Source organism: Theropithecus gelada, chromosome 14 (genome assembly GCF_003255815.1).
Source record: "Theropithecus gelada isolate Dixy chromosome 14, Tgel_1.0, whole genome shotgun sequence".
Classification (NCBI taxonomy): domain Eukaryota; kingdom Metazoa; phylum Chordata; class Mammalia; order Primates; family Cercopithecidae; genus Theropithecus; species Theropithecus gelada.
In genome coordinates this window covers 105986855-106004227 of record NC_037682.1, presented here as the reverse complement: position 1 = coordinate 106004227, position 17373 = coordinate 105986855, and positions in this window count along the sequence as shown.

The following is a 17373-nucleotide window of genomic DNA, read 5'->3' as shown; positions in this document are numbered from 1 at the left end:
ACTGCCCATGACTGCCTTTCCTAACATCCCACATGCCAAAGAGTGGTAGGTTGGTGGGACAGGATGTGAGTGAAAAAATACTTATTGTTTTTGTAATATAAACAACGGAAAGTGAAGTTTAACATAATCTTCCTGACTGGTGAGGGTGCAAATAAAATGCAGTGAGTGGCAAACCTAAAGCTGGAAAGGAGACTATCTAGTGGACGAATCGGATACTGACATAAGCCAACGTTAAGGCTGACTGAGATAAGTGTGATAACTTGCCTCAGGAAAGATGTACAATGAAGTATCAAGGAATTGCCTTTTAAAATGTTTAACAGTAAATTTTCTAAATGTAATACTCATCAGGAAAAAAGAAGAAAAAAACATCACGTGTACTTCAATATAAGTAATTCTGATGTGTTTATAAGAATAACCATGAATCTGTGCTAATTTAGTTTTAAAACACATCTGCAATCCTAAGGACTTTATTATTGGTACGAAATTTCTGAGGAACTATCTAAAAGAAAAGAAAAAAAAAATGAGAAGAGAGACAAAGAGTATTAATGGTATTTGTGTCCACACGTCTATTCCCTGAAATTTTCAGTGTATCCTTGTTTATAGTATTTTTTCTTTTGATTCTGTGAACTAACTCAGTCTCCTTCCAATAAATTCCATTTTGAGTTTAAACTAATTTGCATTGGGTTTCTTTTCTCTCATTCAAACAAAAAATTCCTCAAGAGTATATCTTTATAGATAAGACTTTTAATTCTGGATTGGGAATTCGAATGTCTCCATTCTACTTAACCTATGCTGTTTCCTAGTTGGGAATCCTTGATAGTCACCCAACTTCTCTGACCTAGCCTTCTGGCTGAGGAGAGGTCCTGTCCATTTCTTATAAATCTACGACTCCAACAGGAGAAAGTCTAATCTTCAGAGTCGGTTAAGAAATTCTGACCTTCTAGGGTGGGTTATTTGGAGGCCCTGTTATTTAATCTTTTTTTACATTGGGGTTTATCATGCTCTTGTAATGTTTTATACTTTCCATAATTAAAAAATAAAAAAAGTACAGTTCTTGCTTTCTCAGACTATAGCAATGCAAGGATAACCAGGGGAAATTGAATTATAAAAATTGGTTTGGGTCTGGAACTACCTGTGGCTGAGTAGGTAAGTCTGTTTGGTTCTGGAATTTAGTCTTGGGAATTCCATCTGCCTCCAGATAAAACCCACATTCTTCAACATCAACTTCATTAGTAATAAAAATAATCATTTCCTCTTCATCCATCTCATCCCCGTATCTTCTTTTTCAATTCGCTCAGGAATTTGTTGGAAAAATGCAATTTATTGGCTTGTTCAGTTTCCTAAAAATGTTATTACTCCTGCCTCATGGATTGACCTTGGTATTGCCATTGGAGCTTCACTTTGTCAATATCACACCTCCTAAGATGGGGAAGGGCTCTCTCAGCAGTGTTGCTGTCACTTACAAGGATTCACTAACATGTGATTTTGTTTTCCCATTTTCTTATAGCTCCCTCCATCAGGAAACTTAAGACCAACTCCATTTGATGTGATCAGAGGACATCTATAAGAACCAACACAGTGTCACATTCAAAAGCATCTTTCTCCCCTGCCAATCAACCAGTGTCCTGGGGTCTTCTTACCTCTGGATAAGTTCTTTGCTATTTTGGGCTCTCCTAGAGGCAGACAATGATCTTCCTTTTGGTTGAGAGTCCTAATCGAGGAGCCTTAAGATCTGACCGTTTATCTAAAAGTTCCTCTAGATAAATTTTCCCAAGTTTACATTGGTCCTTATGCAACTAGACCTCCAAATGGCCCATCCCAGAATGTCAGAATTTCTTAACTGTACCCTGGAAACAGAGTCTCAGGGGCAAACCAAGAATGTGTCCCGGAGTGGACTACCCGAAGCACAGTACTTATACATTCTCTTTCACAGAAAATGAGAAGGTGGCCGAGAAGGAAAGGTGACATTCTTACAACTCTAATTGGTGCTCAGTGTTGTTATAAATAAGATAAAGCAAATATGTGGTTCAGGTATATAGGATAAAAGGTTAATATGTATGTAAGCATCTCGGGGTCTGGAGGGGGATGATTGATTTTATCCTGCCTTTGTTCTTCATCTATAGGCAAGGTTGTCATCGACACAGGTCAGTGGAATATTTGACATGCTCTAGGCTTGCAGGCTGAGATTTCAGCTTTTGTTCATAGGCCTTGTTTCAATTAACCATCCACAGTTATTAAATGTATATCCAACCTGCAGCCACCTTGGGCTGCCAATTTTTAAAAAAATTTTTCTTCAGTTTTTTCTTTCCTCCAGGACTTGTGGTACACCACCCTCCCTGCACGTGGCTGTATTCAGCACCCTGGAAGCTCTCTGAACCCTGTCTTTTAGGGTTTTATAGTGACTTCACTACAGAGACATGATTGATTAAATTATTGGCCATTGGTAATTAACTCAATCTTCAGCCCCTCCTTCCTGGAGACTGGGGATGGGGCTGAAAGTTCCAACCCCTAATCATGTGATTGGTTCCTCTGGCAACCAGTCCCCATCTCTTCAGGAGCCCCCACCCAACAGTCATCTTATTAGCATATTTTAAAGAAACACATCACTTTGGAGATTGCAAGGGTTTTCAGAGAGGTGTGCCAGGAAACCAGGACAGAGGCCATATATATATTTTATAGTATCACAAGATATTAACAGAATATAGTTTAAACTCTGTAAAATGTTTTAAAGAGGTTCGTTATGAGCCAATATGAGTGACTGCATAGGAATACAGAGTCTCAAGAGGTCCTGAAAAAGTGAGCCCAAGGCAATCGAGTTATAGTTTGGCTGTATACATTTCAGGGAGACAGAAATTGCAGGTAAAATCATAAATCAATACATGGAATGTATATATTGGTTTGACCCACAAAGGTGGGACATCTCAAAGTAGGGGCTTAAAGTCATAGGTGGGTTTTAGGTGTTCTTTAGTCAGCAATTGGTTTGAAAGAGTGAAGCTTTGTCTAAAGACTTGCAGTAGAAGAAAAAAAAAGCTTAAGATACACAGTCTGCTATCTGTCATGTGATGCTACACCAGAGTCTTATTGGTCAGTAAGTCACATTACACCGGGTTACTTAAAACACACACATGCACACACACATTAACGGGATTTTATGGTTCATAGGATGTGACTTAACCCGAGCCTTGCATAAACTTAGGTTTTGTTTATAATTTGGTATTCTATTGCCACAAAAAGCCTGTTTTGTCAGTCTTATGATTTCTATTTTAACATTAATGTTGGTCATTTGTGCCTAAGCTCCAAAAGGGAGAGCATATAATGAGGCGTGACTGACCTCCCTTCCCATCATAACCATGAACTCAGATTTGTAGGTTTCTCTGGGGTCCCCTTGGCTAAAGGGGGGTCTGTTCAGTCAGTTAGGGAGCTTAGGATTTTTTTAGCTTATAATATTACTCTGTGTTTTCTACTAAAAGTGTAATCCTTTTAGCTCTTATATTAGGGTATATAACTTAGCTCAAATTAATTTTTTGTAGGGTATAAGATGGGGCCAAGGTTTATCTTTACATATATGTGTACATATGTTTATATATATATATTTACACACACATATTCAAATATATATATTTGTGCGTGTGTGTTCAATTGTTCCAGCACCATTTGTTGAATAAACATCCCTTTTTTCACTGAATTTATTGGGCATCTTTGTTTAAAATCAATTGACCAATACAAAAAATTAGCTGGGCATGGTGGTGCATGCCTGTAATCCCAGCTACTGGGAGGCTGAGGTGGGAAAATCTCTTGAACACGGGAGGTGGAGGTTGCAGGGAGCTGAGATTGTGCCACCGCACTCCAACCTGGGCAACAGAGCAAGACTCTGTCTCAAAAAAAAAAAAAAATCGATTGACCTATACTTATATAGGTATAAGGTATACCTTATAGGTATAGGTATTATCACTGGGGTTATACTGGCTCCATAAATCAATAGGGGAAGAACTGACATTTTAGCAATATTGAGCCTTCTTTTCCATGAAAATGGTATATCTCTGCATTTATTTAGGTATTTTAAATTTTTACTCAGTAATGTTTTGTACTTTTTTCTTTTCTCCCCTTTTTTTCTTCTTTTTTTTTTTTTTTGGCAGGCTCTCACCCATCACCCAGGCTGGGGGGCAGTGGTATATTCTCAGCTCACTGCAACCTCCACCTCCCAGACTCAAGTAGTCCTTCCAACTCAGCCTCCCATGTAGCTGGGACCACAGGTGCACACCACCACGCCTGGCTAATTTTTTTGTATTTTTGGAAGACTCGGGGTTTCGTCATGTTTCCCAGGCTAGTCTACAACTCCCGAGTTCAAGCGATCCTCCTGCCTCAGCCTCCCAAAGTGCTGGGATTACAGGCGTGAGCCACCACGCCCAGCCCATGTTTTGTAGTTCAACATATTTTGCATGTCTTTTGCCAGATTTATTCCTAAGCATTTTATTTTTGACACGATTACAAATGGATAAACATGTTTCCCATTGTTTGCTGTTAGTATATAGAAATGCTGTGCAATTGATTTTTGCATGTTGACTCATATCCTGAGATCTTGCTAAACTTATGTTTTAGTTCTATTAGTTTTTTGTTTCAATTTCTTAGAACTTTCTACGTAAAAAATAATATGGTCTTCAAATAAAGAATGTTTTCCTTCTTCTTTTCCAATCTTTATATCTTTTCTTTCTTCTTCTTGCCTTTTTGCACTGGTTAGGACTTTTGGCATAATGTTGAGTAGAAATGAGGAGAACAGACATCTTTCCCTATTTCCAATGTTAGTGGGAGGATGTTCAGAGTTTAATTTAATGTTAACTATAGATTTTTAAATAGATGCCTTTCATCAGATTAAGTTTCCTTCCATTTCCAGTTCGCTGATATTTTTTGTCATAAATGGATATTGAATTTTGCTAATTGCTTTTCCTTCATCTACTGAGATGTTCATATTGTATTGCTTCTTTATTCTGTTAATATAATGAATTATACTTATTGATTTCAAATGCTAATTCTTGTATTCCTAGAATACACTCCATTTTGTCATTCTTTATGTTGCTGGTTTCATTTGCTAATATTTTGCTGAGCATTTTTGCATATATCTACAAGGAATTTTAGCCTATAGTATTCCTTTCTTATAATAAAGGTCACAAAATACGGAATTAACTGGGACTGTGGGAAAGTATATTAAGGTTGACGTGCTTTTTGGTGACTCTAAAATTATACCAGTAGTCAATCAATTACCCACTCTACCTTAAGACACTTTATACATATGGTTTAAACATTGCTTTAAAAATATAGTTGGTATAGTGCCTTAGATGATTTCAATAACTCAATACAAATGACTGCACAGCATATTTGATAAACTGGACAGAAAAAGGTAATTAAGATGGCAAAAGAAAGAGTTCAGCCATCAGCCTTATATATTCTCAGAAGAGGGAGGAAGAGAAAAAGAAGTTGAATTTTTTCCCATTTCATTATCATTTTATCATGTTTATATTTATACATTTCAAAAGGGAGAAAATTCAACTCATTGAAATTGGAAGAGAAAGTTTTTCAGGCCATCTCAGTAATTCTTATGCACAGAAGCATTGAAACCATTGGCAAGTTCTGTCTGGCAGGTCCTTATTAATGACAAGTCTGTATGGTTTTTTGTTGTTGTTGTTGTTGTTGTTGTTGTTTTTGACCTTCACTTGGTTTAGTTTTCATTTGAGGATCTCCATTTTAAAGGTCACTGTCCCACATCTCTATCTTAACTTTAAAAAAAGACATTTGTATCTGGCTGAGAGCTACCAGGAGGGTAAAAACAAACAAACTGATGGAAAAGAGACAAGATAAGTATCTTACATTGTTCTTAGATGTGAAGACAGTGGGAAAAATATGGCATTAATGTGTTGAAAACACACATGTTTTGACAAAACTGACAACAAAATATTTGAAGAGGGCTGCCCCCTAAGACAAAAAGCATGTCCTTACTTAAGAAGGACAATTTTGAGATCAGAGATATAAATGAAGACATGTACAAGACTGTGCTTTGAGTAGCACATTTTCTAACAGTAGCAGAATTATTAAATAATTATTGAGCTGTATGATAGAATATAATGCAACCATTGAAAGTCATCATGAAAATATGCAATGTCATAAGAAATGCCTATGATACCATAACAAAACATTCAGATATACACACATCCCAATACAGTGGGCCAAGTGAAATAATTAAAATTAATTAAAAAGAGCAATCCTCAGATACTAGATATAAGCATGGAACAAATACTAAAAGGAAAACACTAAATTTGTAATGGTGATTATCTTAGTGTGATACAAATATATGATTTTGGTTTTATTCTTATAGTTTTCTGCATTTTTAATTTTCCTAAAACTGGTATTATTTCTCTAACAAAAAAAAACATAGAAAAATAGATTTTTTTAGATTCAGTTTGGGAAGAAGTGTCACGTATCATACGTGATACAAAAGAATAATTTTCCACTCAGCTTTAGATATGTACTTGTGAAATAGCAAGGGATTTAAGATCAAGGGATAGCTGTATTTTAGCACAGACAATTTACTTGGTGTCTTAGTATCTTGATGATAGTTCCAGTGAGCCGTTTGGTTTTTGAAGGACAGTTCAGACAGCCACATCTTAACAGCTTGACCGTTCTCATTTCTGGCATGTGGAGCTGCCAGCTTCCTCATTCTCTGCCCTCTGAACACCACAAGCTGTCAGTTTCCCAGTCACTCTGAACTGTTGGTAGTTTTACAGGCAGGTTGCTGTGCAGTAGATCTGTGTTTCTGATAAATACTGGGTTCTGTTTTGCATACAGGCCAGGTATATGAGGCAATCAGCTGGAGCCAATATATAGACATGTTTGATTGTTCTGTCTGGAGATACAGTGGAAAGAAAAATGCCGGGGGCTTGGCAGTGGAGACCTGAATTTGAGTCTCTTCATGACATTGGACAAATTCTTAACTGCGTTGGGCCTCAGCTCACCTGTGAATGGGTAAATTAAATGACTTTTGCCATACCACTGTGACAGAGTTGTGAATTTCAAACAGTGCATATGAGATATCTATAACTCGATTCTAAAGTTTATAGGGGCTATGCACAGTGGCTCATGCCTGTAATAGCACCACTTTGGGAGGCTGAGGTGGGTGGATCACCTGAGGTCGGGAGTTCAAGATCAGCCTGGCCAACATGTCGAAACCCTATCTCTACTAAAAATACAAAAATTAGAGGCCGGGCGCGGTGGCTCAAGCCTGTAATCCCAGCACTTTGGGAGGCCGAGACGGGCGGATCACGAGGTCAGGAGATCGAGACCATCCTGGCTAACACGGTGAAACCCCGTCTCTACTAAAAAATACAAAAAACTAGCCAGGCGAAGTGGCGGGTGCCTGTAGTCCCAGCTACTCGGGAGGCTGAGGCAGGAGAATGGCGTGAACCCGAGAGGAGGAGCTTGCAGTGAGCTGAGATCCGGCCACTGCACTCCAGCCTGGGTGACAGAGCAAGACTCCGTCTCAAAAAAAAAAAAAAAAATACAAAAATTAGCCAAGCGAGGTGGCGGATGCCTGTAATCCCAGCTACTCGGGAGGTTGAGGCAGGAGAACTGCTTGAACCTGGGAGAAGGAGGTTGCAGTGAGCCGAGATCGCACCACTGCACCCTGCACTCCAGTTTGGGCGAGAGAACAAGATGCCATCAAAAAAAATAAATAAATAAAAACAAAAACTACAAAGTTTATGGGGGGGGCAAAACAAACAACAAAATCTCACAGAATAGCCAATACAATACTGAGAAACAAACTTGGAGGGCTGAAAGTACCCAGCTTCAAGACATACTGTACAACTACAGTTATTAAGACAGTGTAGTATTGGCAAAAGAACAGGCAAATAGATCAATAGAACACGAAAGAGAGGTCAGAAATAAACCCATACAAATACGGTCAACTGATCTTTGGCAAAGGAGCAAAGGCAATTCAATGGAGAAAGGATAGTTGTTTTTTAACAAATGGTGCTAGGACACAGGTACATCAACATGTAAAAGTATAAATCCTGACATAGGCCTTTATCTTCCACAAAAATTGACTCAAAATGGATCATAGACTTACCTGTAAAATAAGAAACTATGAAACTCCCAGGAGATATCATACGTAAAATCTAGATGATCTCTGCTCTGGGGATGACTTTTTAGATACAACAGCAAAGCAAGATCAATGAAGGAAAACGTTGGTAAGAGGAGTTTCATTCTGTTGGGGTGATCAGACCCAGCACCAGGTTGTGGGGGTGACAAAGTCCGGCAGAGTCAAAGGATTGAGAAAAAGACAGCTTGAGAGAGAAAGGTGGGACACCAGGGGGCCATCACTAGTGTATGAAGGCTGCAAAGACCCCGAGCGCTGGGAGCCCACGCTATTTATTGGTAATCCAACAAAGAAAGAGGTGGTGAGAATTTGGAGGTCAAAAGGGCACGTTGCATTAAGTACATGATTTACAGCTGTGATGGTTTAGTATTTACATGGAACATGTTCTGCTACTTGAGATAATGGGAATAGGAGACTAGGAGCCTAGGAGGGCTAGAAACAAGGAGCCAGCAAGTCTAGACACATTCCAGATGACATTATGCAAGCCCTGCCTCAGTTTCCCCTCCCAACACTCAGCTTTTTCCCAACACAGTCAACCTAAAAAATTTTGCTCTGCGAAAGACACTGTTAAGAGAATGACAGATGAGCCTCAAACTGGGAGAAAGTATTTACAAAACGTATACCTGATACAGATGTAGTATCCAAAATATACAAATAACTGTAAAACTTAACAATAACAAAACAAAGGACCCAATGAAAAAATGAGCAAAACCTCTAGACACCTCAGCAAAGAAGATACATAGGTAATAAATGAGCATGTGAAAAGAAGTTCAACATTACGTAATCAGGGAAATGCAAATGAAAACAATACTATATATGGCCTATAAGAATTTCAGCCTATTAGACTGGCAGAAATCCAAAACCCTGACGACCACGTGCTGGAAAGAAGGTAGAGCAACAGGAACTCTCATTCATTGCTGGTGAAAATGCAAAATGGAAGATGGTTTGACAGTTTCTTACAACGCTAAACATACTCTTACCATATACTCTTGCAGTCATGCTCCTTGGTGTTTACCCAAATGAGTTGAAAACACAACAAACCTGCTTACACATGTTTATAGAAGCTTTATTAATAATTGCCAAAACGTGGAAGTAACCAAGATGTCTTTCAACAGGTGAATGAATGAATGGAATATTATTCAACGATAAAAAGAAATGAACTATCAAGCCGTGAAAAGACGTGGAGAAACTTAAACGCATATTGCTAAGTGAACAGTCTTATAGTGCTACATACTGTATGATTCCAACTATATGACATTCTGGAAGAAGCAAAACTATGGAGACAGTAAAACGATTAGTGATGGCCAGGGGTTGAAGGGAGGGTAAAATGAGTAGATGGAGCAGCGAGGAGTTTTAGGCTCTGTGCTGTAAGGGTGTACTGTAAGGGTGGGTGGACATGTGTCATTATACATTTGTCAAAACCCACGAATGTACAAGACTAAGAGTAAATTCTAATAAATTTCAGATTTTAGTTCATATTGGTTAATCAGTTGTAACAAATGTGCCACACTATTGCAAAACATTAATAATAAAGGAAAATGGGAGTTGGGTGGGAAGTGTATATGGAAATTCTATTTTCTGTTCAATTTCCTGTAAACCTAAAACTATTATCAAAAATAGTCTATTATTTTTTAAAAGTGTCTGTGAAAGGCATTTCTAAGTAAGGCACTATATAAGGATATTTTGGCTACAAGAAATAGAAAACTCAGTTAAAATATATGTGTGGTTTTTTGTTTGTTTTTCAAGACAGGGACTGCCTCTGTCCCCCAGGCTGGAGTGTGCGGTGGTACAATCATAGCTTACAGCAACCTCAAACTCCGGAGCTCAAGGGATGGTCCCACCTCAGTCTCCCCAGTAGCTGGAACTACAGGCCCACATCACCATACCCAGCTATTTTTAAAGATTTTTGTAGAGATGGGCTCTTTCTGTGTTGCCAGGGCTGATTTTGAATTCCTGGCCTCAAGCGATCCTCCCACTTGGTCTTTCAAAATGCTGAGCACCACTGTGGCTGGCCTGTATGTTTTCTTGATTGTACACACCTAACACTAAAAGAAAAATTGTTTGAGAATGCACTCAACAATTTATATAAAAGTATGTACTTGACCAGGCGTGGCGGCTCACGCCTGCAATCCCAGCACTTTGGAAGACCAAGGCGGGCGGATCACGAGGTCAGGAGATCGAGACCATCCTGGAGAACACGGTGAAACCCCGTCTCTACTAAAAATACAAAAAAAAATAGCCGGGCGAGGTGGCCGGCGCCTGTAGTCCCAGTTACTCCGGAGGCTGAGGCAGGAGAATGGCGTAAACTCGGGAGGCGGAGCTTGCAGTGAGCCGAGATCCGGCCACTGCAATCCAGCCTGGGCGACAGAGCGAGACTCCGTCTCAAAAAAAAAAAAAAAAAAAAAAAAAAAGTATGTATTTATTTATATATAAAGTATACACATTACCTGTATCAATATGTTATGTACATTTTATAAACGTATATAAAAATACAATTTTAACAATATAAATAAACAAATACAAATAAACTTTAAAAATAGTTCCAGGTTTTATACTTATTACTGACATTTTTAGCAGGGGTACTCTGCTTTATTATTTTTGAAACTTGAAAAATATTTCAAAATTAAACAATCTGAGAGCCTAAATTTGTTTTTGTGCTAGGTTTTAGTGGCTGTCAGAATAAAAAAAATCCTTTGCAAATATTCATAGATCTAAATGAAAGAAGTTCATAACTGGCTGTCATTTCTAAAGAATCGTATTTACCCAAATGGTAATAAAAACACATAAAAACCTGCTTACAAATGTTTATGACAGCTTTATTAATAATTGCTGGAAGTAAATCTTGGAAGTAACCAAAATGTCTTTCAATAGGTGAATGAATAAATGGAATATTATTCAACGATAAAAAGAAATGAGCTAGAAAGAAATGAACCACCAAGCCACGAAAATACACAGAGAAACTTAAATGCATATTGCTAAGTGAAAAAAGTCAATCTTAAAACGCCACATACTGTGTGATTCTAACTATATGACATTCTGGAAGAGACAAAACTATGGAGACAGTAAAGAGATTAGTGATGACCAGGGGTTGAAGGGAGGGTAGAAAGAGTATGTCAGTCCCATCCCCAAATTGTGAAACTGGTCAGTATATTACCAACTCCCCGAATGAAAAACGTTGATCTCGAAAATTATTATTGGAAGGTTAGCTTTTATTTTTAATATATTTGCCCAAAACCCACTGCAATATTCTGTTAGAAAGATTTTTGAAAAGTCAGATAAATTTGTGGTCTTATGCATGATGACACAATGACATACTTTTAGCAATAAAATACATAGTAATGAAAACATTTCCAAACATCCTTTAAAAAATACTCCCCTAAATTTTGAAAATTATATTATTTAAGCAAATATAATCTTTGAGCCCACTTAATTGGGCATATGTAAATTATAATATGTCAAAATTACCATTATGCTTATGAAACTCCCACTCCTGTGTCTGGAGACACAGCTTTCTGACAAATGATAGACTAAGTGGAGCTACTGATTTCAATTTGTATTTTTAATATGCTTTTAAAAAATGAAGTGTTAACACATAGAAAGGAATTTATTTTCTATTGTTTTCTTTCTTCCATTTTGGAGACCAGTGACTTAAATTATAAAGGTTTTATTATATAAATGAATAATATAATTTTATTATATAAATTTGTATTATATAAATATATATAATATATAATATAATAATATGAATTTATTATAAAATAAGTTTAGAGTGATTCCAAGATGGTTAATTCAGTGGCTAAAGAACATCAAGGAGTCACGTTCTTTGCATTTTTGTGCTCTGTCAACATCTGTATGGTTTCAGTTTTTGTTCTTAGGTCTGTCCCCTCACAGTTGCAAGACAGCAACTGCAAGCATCCTATCCTCAATCCATAATGTTCAGAGGCAGGAAAAAAGTTGCTTTCTCTTTGTCTCTTTTTATGAGTGAAAAAGCCCTTCCCATAAGCCCCCAGGAGGATTCCTCCTCATCCCTCATTGGTCAGAATACATCAAATATTCATGCCTGCCAATCACTGGCAAGGAAGATGTAATCATAGACTAATCCTGATTCATCTTCTGGGTTCAGAAGGAGGTCTTGCTCCTTAAACCACTCAAAGAAAATAATGATTCTGCTTGCAAGGAATGATGCAAGGAATGTTGTTGGGAAGGGAACCAACAGCATCAGTCACAATCCTGATGCAGATATGATGTTATTACAAAGACAGTGCATGTGTTAACAGAATAGTGCTCAGGTAACATGTACTGCTTGTTTAATAAGGACATCTTGTTTACAGTGAAGAAAAATTCTGGGTCTTGCGTGAAATTATAGAATCATTATTCTCTTTTTATTCATGCTCATAAAATGCATATACAATGGGAGGTATACATTTATTTCAAGAATATGCATTTTCAGGGAAGAATTTCCAAATGCCTTCAGATCACATTTAAAAATCCAGTATTCCCTTAAAGTTCTGTGCCTCTTATGTGTCACTGAAAAACAAAAACAAAAACAAAACCTAGCCTGATATGAATTCTGCCACATTTGCCTATATGTCACTGATAATCTCTTGTTTATTGATTGCTGTTTGCTGCCAAAGCGAAATGATTCTTTAATTAGAAAATGCTATATTAATGCCAGATAATAGTGGTCATTGCCAAAATAAGCTATATTTCATTTTCACGGGTATGGTCCATATATAGATGATCTCGAACCCAGGATAGTCATTCTCAAAGAATGATACCTAACCTCATTCTGTGATGTGCTGGCAAAAACCCAGATTCAATTAAAGTGAACAGCGTGCATTCTGGAAAATACAGGAGACAAGACGTAAGCCCTCAAGGGTGAAGAAATCTTTCTTGCTTTTTCCATGCCATATCCCCATTGCCTAGAATAGTACCTGACACATAGAAAAAGTTCAATAAATACTTGCTACAAGAATGAATAAATTAATATAAATGGAATAAGACTGTTAATAACATAAGCATTATTAATTCCAATCAATTAATATTTCATTACTATTGGAATTATTCTACCATATAGGAAAGGCAAATGAATAGTAACAATATGTTAGTATTTATCCAATTCAATACATTCCAAAGATAGGGGTGTGCAGGGGAAAGGGAGAGAGAGAGAAAAAAAAACACTACATTTAGTGGGCACAAACATTCTCATCATTCTTTTTTCTACATAGTAGGGATGGCTTCAGTAGGCTTTCATGGGATAAATGAAATCCTTGAAGACTATCTAAGCTGTAAACTCTTGATTATTTGCCCACCAAGCAACCTTTTGACCACTGATCTGAATGTCCAAATTCTCAATGTACTACGTAGGTTCCCTGGAAAGAAGTCACTTCCAGCCACCAGAAAAGTATAGCCACCACTATAAGTTAATAAGACGGCATTCTGTGGTATATAGAAAACATCACATGAATGCCTACATCTCTAACCTTGCCGGGAAGGCCTGAGATGGCCGGCATGTAGGGTTAATTTAGATGGGTGCTGATATGTTCAGGGTTATGAACTTCATCCCTGAGAACTCTCATAATCCACTTGTATCTGAATCAGACTGGTGGTACTTTCCAAGATGGTAGCTGAGACAGCAACCCCGCTCTGGTGGCTCTAGTTACCTGGACCCATCCCTGAGTGAGCTGCTGAGTGACAAGTTAATTAAGTTCTCTGTGGGACCCTCAGACCAGGTGAAATTCAGAAGTTCTATGCAATCCATAGACAGGGGCTTGCCACATCTCAAACATGAAATAATGCATTTCTGCATCCCCCTCATACAAATATTGACAATTTATAGCTATATGAGGAGGCTAGGAAATTGTACTAAATTACCTTAAAATGTTTTGGGAGTTAAGATTATCCTGAAACCTCCACAGATGATCCAAGGAGCAGGGTCTGTCTGTGCAATGGCTCTGTCCTCACTTCTGCAAATTATTTACTGAGGTGGCTATTTTTCCAGAGTTGACTTGCCCTAGTGTGCCCTGTTTTTCAAGTGCAGGCTCTATAGAACACCTACATCTTTCAACGCTTCCATAGACCTATGGCTTTAGAACTGAGGTGTGTGGTAAATGTGCACTGCAATCTCCTATAAATCTGGGATGACACCAGAGGCTTTTTTTTTTTTTTTTTCTTTTTTTTCTTTTCTTTTTTTTTTTTGACGGAGTCTTGCTCTGTTGCCAGGCCAGAGTGCAGTGGCACAATCTCGGCTCCCTGCAACCTCCTCCTCCTGAGTTCAAGCGATTCTCCTGCCTCAGCCTCCCAAGTAGCTGGGATTAGAGGTGCATGCCACCATGCTCAGCTAATTTTTGTATTTTAGTAGAGATGGGGTTTCACCATATGGGCCAGGATGGTCTCGATCTCTTGACCTCGTGATCTGCCCACCTCGGCCTCCCAAAGTGCTGGGATTACAGGCATGAGCCACCATGCCCGGCCCACCAGAGGCTTCTTGTGTGGGTTGCATACAAAGGGAACATGGGCAAGTGGGATTCTACTTAAGGAGGTCTACAATGGGAAAGCCATTGGCTTTGAGAGGATTAGAATAGCAGAGTGTAGCGAAAAGGTGTTAAGAGGCCTGGAGCCTGGCTGCAAAAGGCATTGGGATGTCTACAGCTTAACTTCATCAGTTGCTAGAGACATGGAATATGAACGTGCTTGTCCCGCCTACAGATAGGTGTTTTTGTGTTCAAGGCAGTTTTCTGCTCAGTAAGGCAGTTTTGAGATACCCTTGGGCTCTCCCAGTCAATATTTGTGATGCATTGTGGGGCATTCTAAAGGTAGCTCCTGGTTCTCAGGATCACTCTTTTGGTAAAGTCCTCTCCATACGTAAGGTGATGGAGCTGGTGCAGGGCCTGATGGGAATATAATTGCTATTTCATTGCATCCATCTCATATTACAAAGGCCAGTTGAGTTCTGGTGAGTGGCATCTATTTAGACCAGGAGTAGCAGGAATGCTATTACTGACAAAGTGAGCCTCCAGAGATGGGAGTAGATGTGAAAGGGATCAAAGAAAGGAGAGTCACAGAAGATTGTCCCAAATAGCATTGGTGTGTTTGAAGCTCAGCAATATTGGTTGGGTTTTCAGGGGCCTGATCAACTGTGGGTAAACTGATAAAATCCACTTTGTGGCTATCTAGAGGTAGAACCATAACCTGGACTCCTTCCTGTGGCCCTAAAAACACCCTGACCTTTGCAAGTTCTCCTGTAGAGCTAAAGGCATTCCTACTTAGCAACATTGACATTTTCTATTTATTTTCCTGAAAATTTCTGAAATTTTCCTGATAAAGTTTAACATTTTAAGAGTGTTGTCTTTTGCTAATCTTAGATTTACTATTGAAAGGTATTTCAAGGTCGGACATAGTGGCTCATGCCTGTAATCCCAGCACTTTGGGAGGTTGAGGCGGGTGGATCACCTGAGGTCGAGAGTTCAAGAGCAGCCTGACCAACATGGAGAAACCCCATCTCTACTAAAGATATAAAATTAGCCAGGCGTGCTGGTGTACGCCTGTAATCCCAGCTACCTGGGAGGCTGAGGCAGGAGAATCGCTTGAACCTGGGAGGCCGAGGTTGAGATCACGCCATTGCACTCCAGCCTGGGCAACAAGAGTGAAACTCTGTCTCAAAAAAAAAAAAAAGGTGTTTCAAAACTGACCTTGGGAGAAGAAAAAAGATCAGCAATGAAGCCACAAGGGATAGACACAAGAGAGTAAGAAATAATCAGAAAGCATAGCTGAGAAATTCCCTGAAAGCAAAAATAAAAATACACATAATATCTTAAAGCTAATAACCTGGGAGGGTAACCGGAAGAATATCTTCTTGCAAATTTTAACAAGTATGAAGTAGTAGTGGGGTTTCCAGTGGAGGGTAGCTACAAGCAAGACTGTAAATTGCAGGCATGGGCATATATTATAATTGGCTACACTGATAAGGGGTGGGGATGGAGGGACATTGTTGTTACGCATTTTGATAAATGGAATAAATGATGCTCTGTGGGCCCTAAGGGGATTGCCTAGCAAAGGCAGATGATGTCTCCCACCAATTAATTAAAAGTCAGAAGTGAGTGTCATCGTGGCTTTTGCGTTTGTACCCAGGTATGCAAACTTTAGCATGCATCAGAATCACCTGGAGGGCTTGTAAAAACATTGATTACTGTCTGGGCTAGTGGCTCACACTTGTAATCCCAGCACTTTGGGGAGTCAAGGTGGAAGGATGACTTGAGAGCAGCCTGAGCAACATGGCAAAACCCTGTCTCTACAAAAAAGAAAAACAAAACAAAGCAAAAAACATCGATTACTCGGCCCCACTCTCAAGAGTTTCTGATTCAGTAGGGGTGGAACAGGGGCCTGAGAATTTATATTTCTAACAAGTTCCTAGATAACTGCTATCTGGGATCACTCATTGAGAACAACTGACTTAGAAAAAGAGCAAAAAGGCTCTTAGCACTCAGTTCTTAACTTACAGCCTCACATTCCACACAGGTGAGGGATTTTTAAACTTTCTGTGCATGTGTATCAGAGAGTTACAAATCACATTACAAAAACTTAAATAGAATACATTTTCTAACTGTAACTAATAAATCAGAAATTTCTTTTTACGACTTAGAGAATAGAAGAAATTCAAATTATAAAGTAATAATGGGTAGGATTATATAAAAATGTAAAGTGGTGAAAATGATCAAACTGGACCTAGGAAAATTCTCAGATAATCCTAATGGATACATAGACGTCTTACAGGAATTAGGACAATCTTTTGATTTAGCATGGAGAGATATTATATTGTTGTTAGGTCAAACATTAACTCCCAACGAAAAAGAGGCTGCCTCAGCTGCGGCCCGGGAGTTTGGGGATCTCTGGTACCTAAGCCAGGTAAATGATAAAATGACATCAGAAGAAAGGAAACAATTCCCCACAGGCCAACAGGCAGTTCCCAGTGTGGATCCCCATTGGAACCTCAATTCGGAGCAAGGAGACCGGAGTTGTGGGCATTTACTGACTTGTATACTAGAGGGATTAAGAAAGACCAGAAAAAAGCCAATGAATTGCTCAATGATGTCCACCATAATGCAGGGAAAGAAAGAAAACCCTACGACATTTTTAGAGAGGTTAAGGGAGGCATTAAGAAAGCATACCTTTTGTCACCTGACTCTATTGAAGTCCAGCTAATTTTAAAGGATAAGTTTATCACTCAG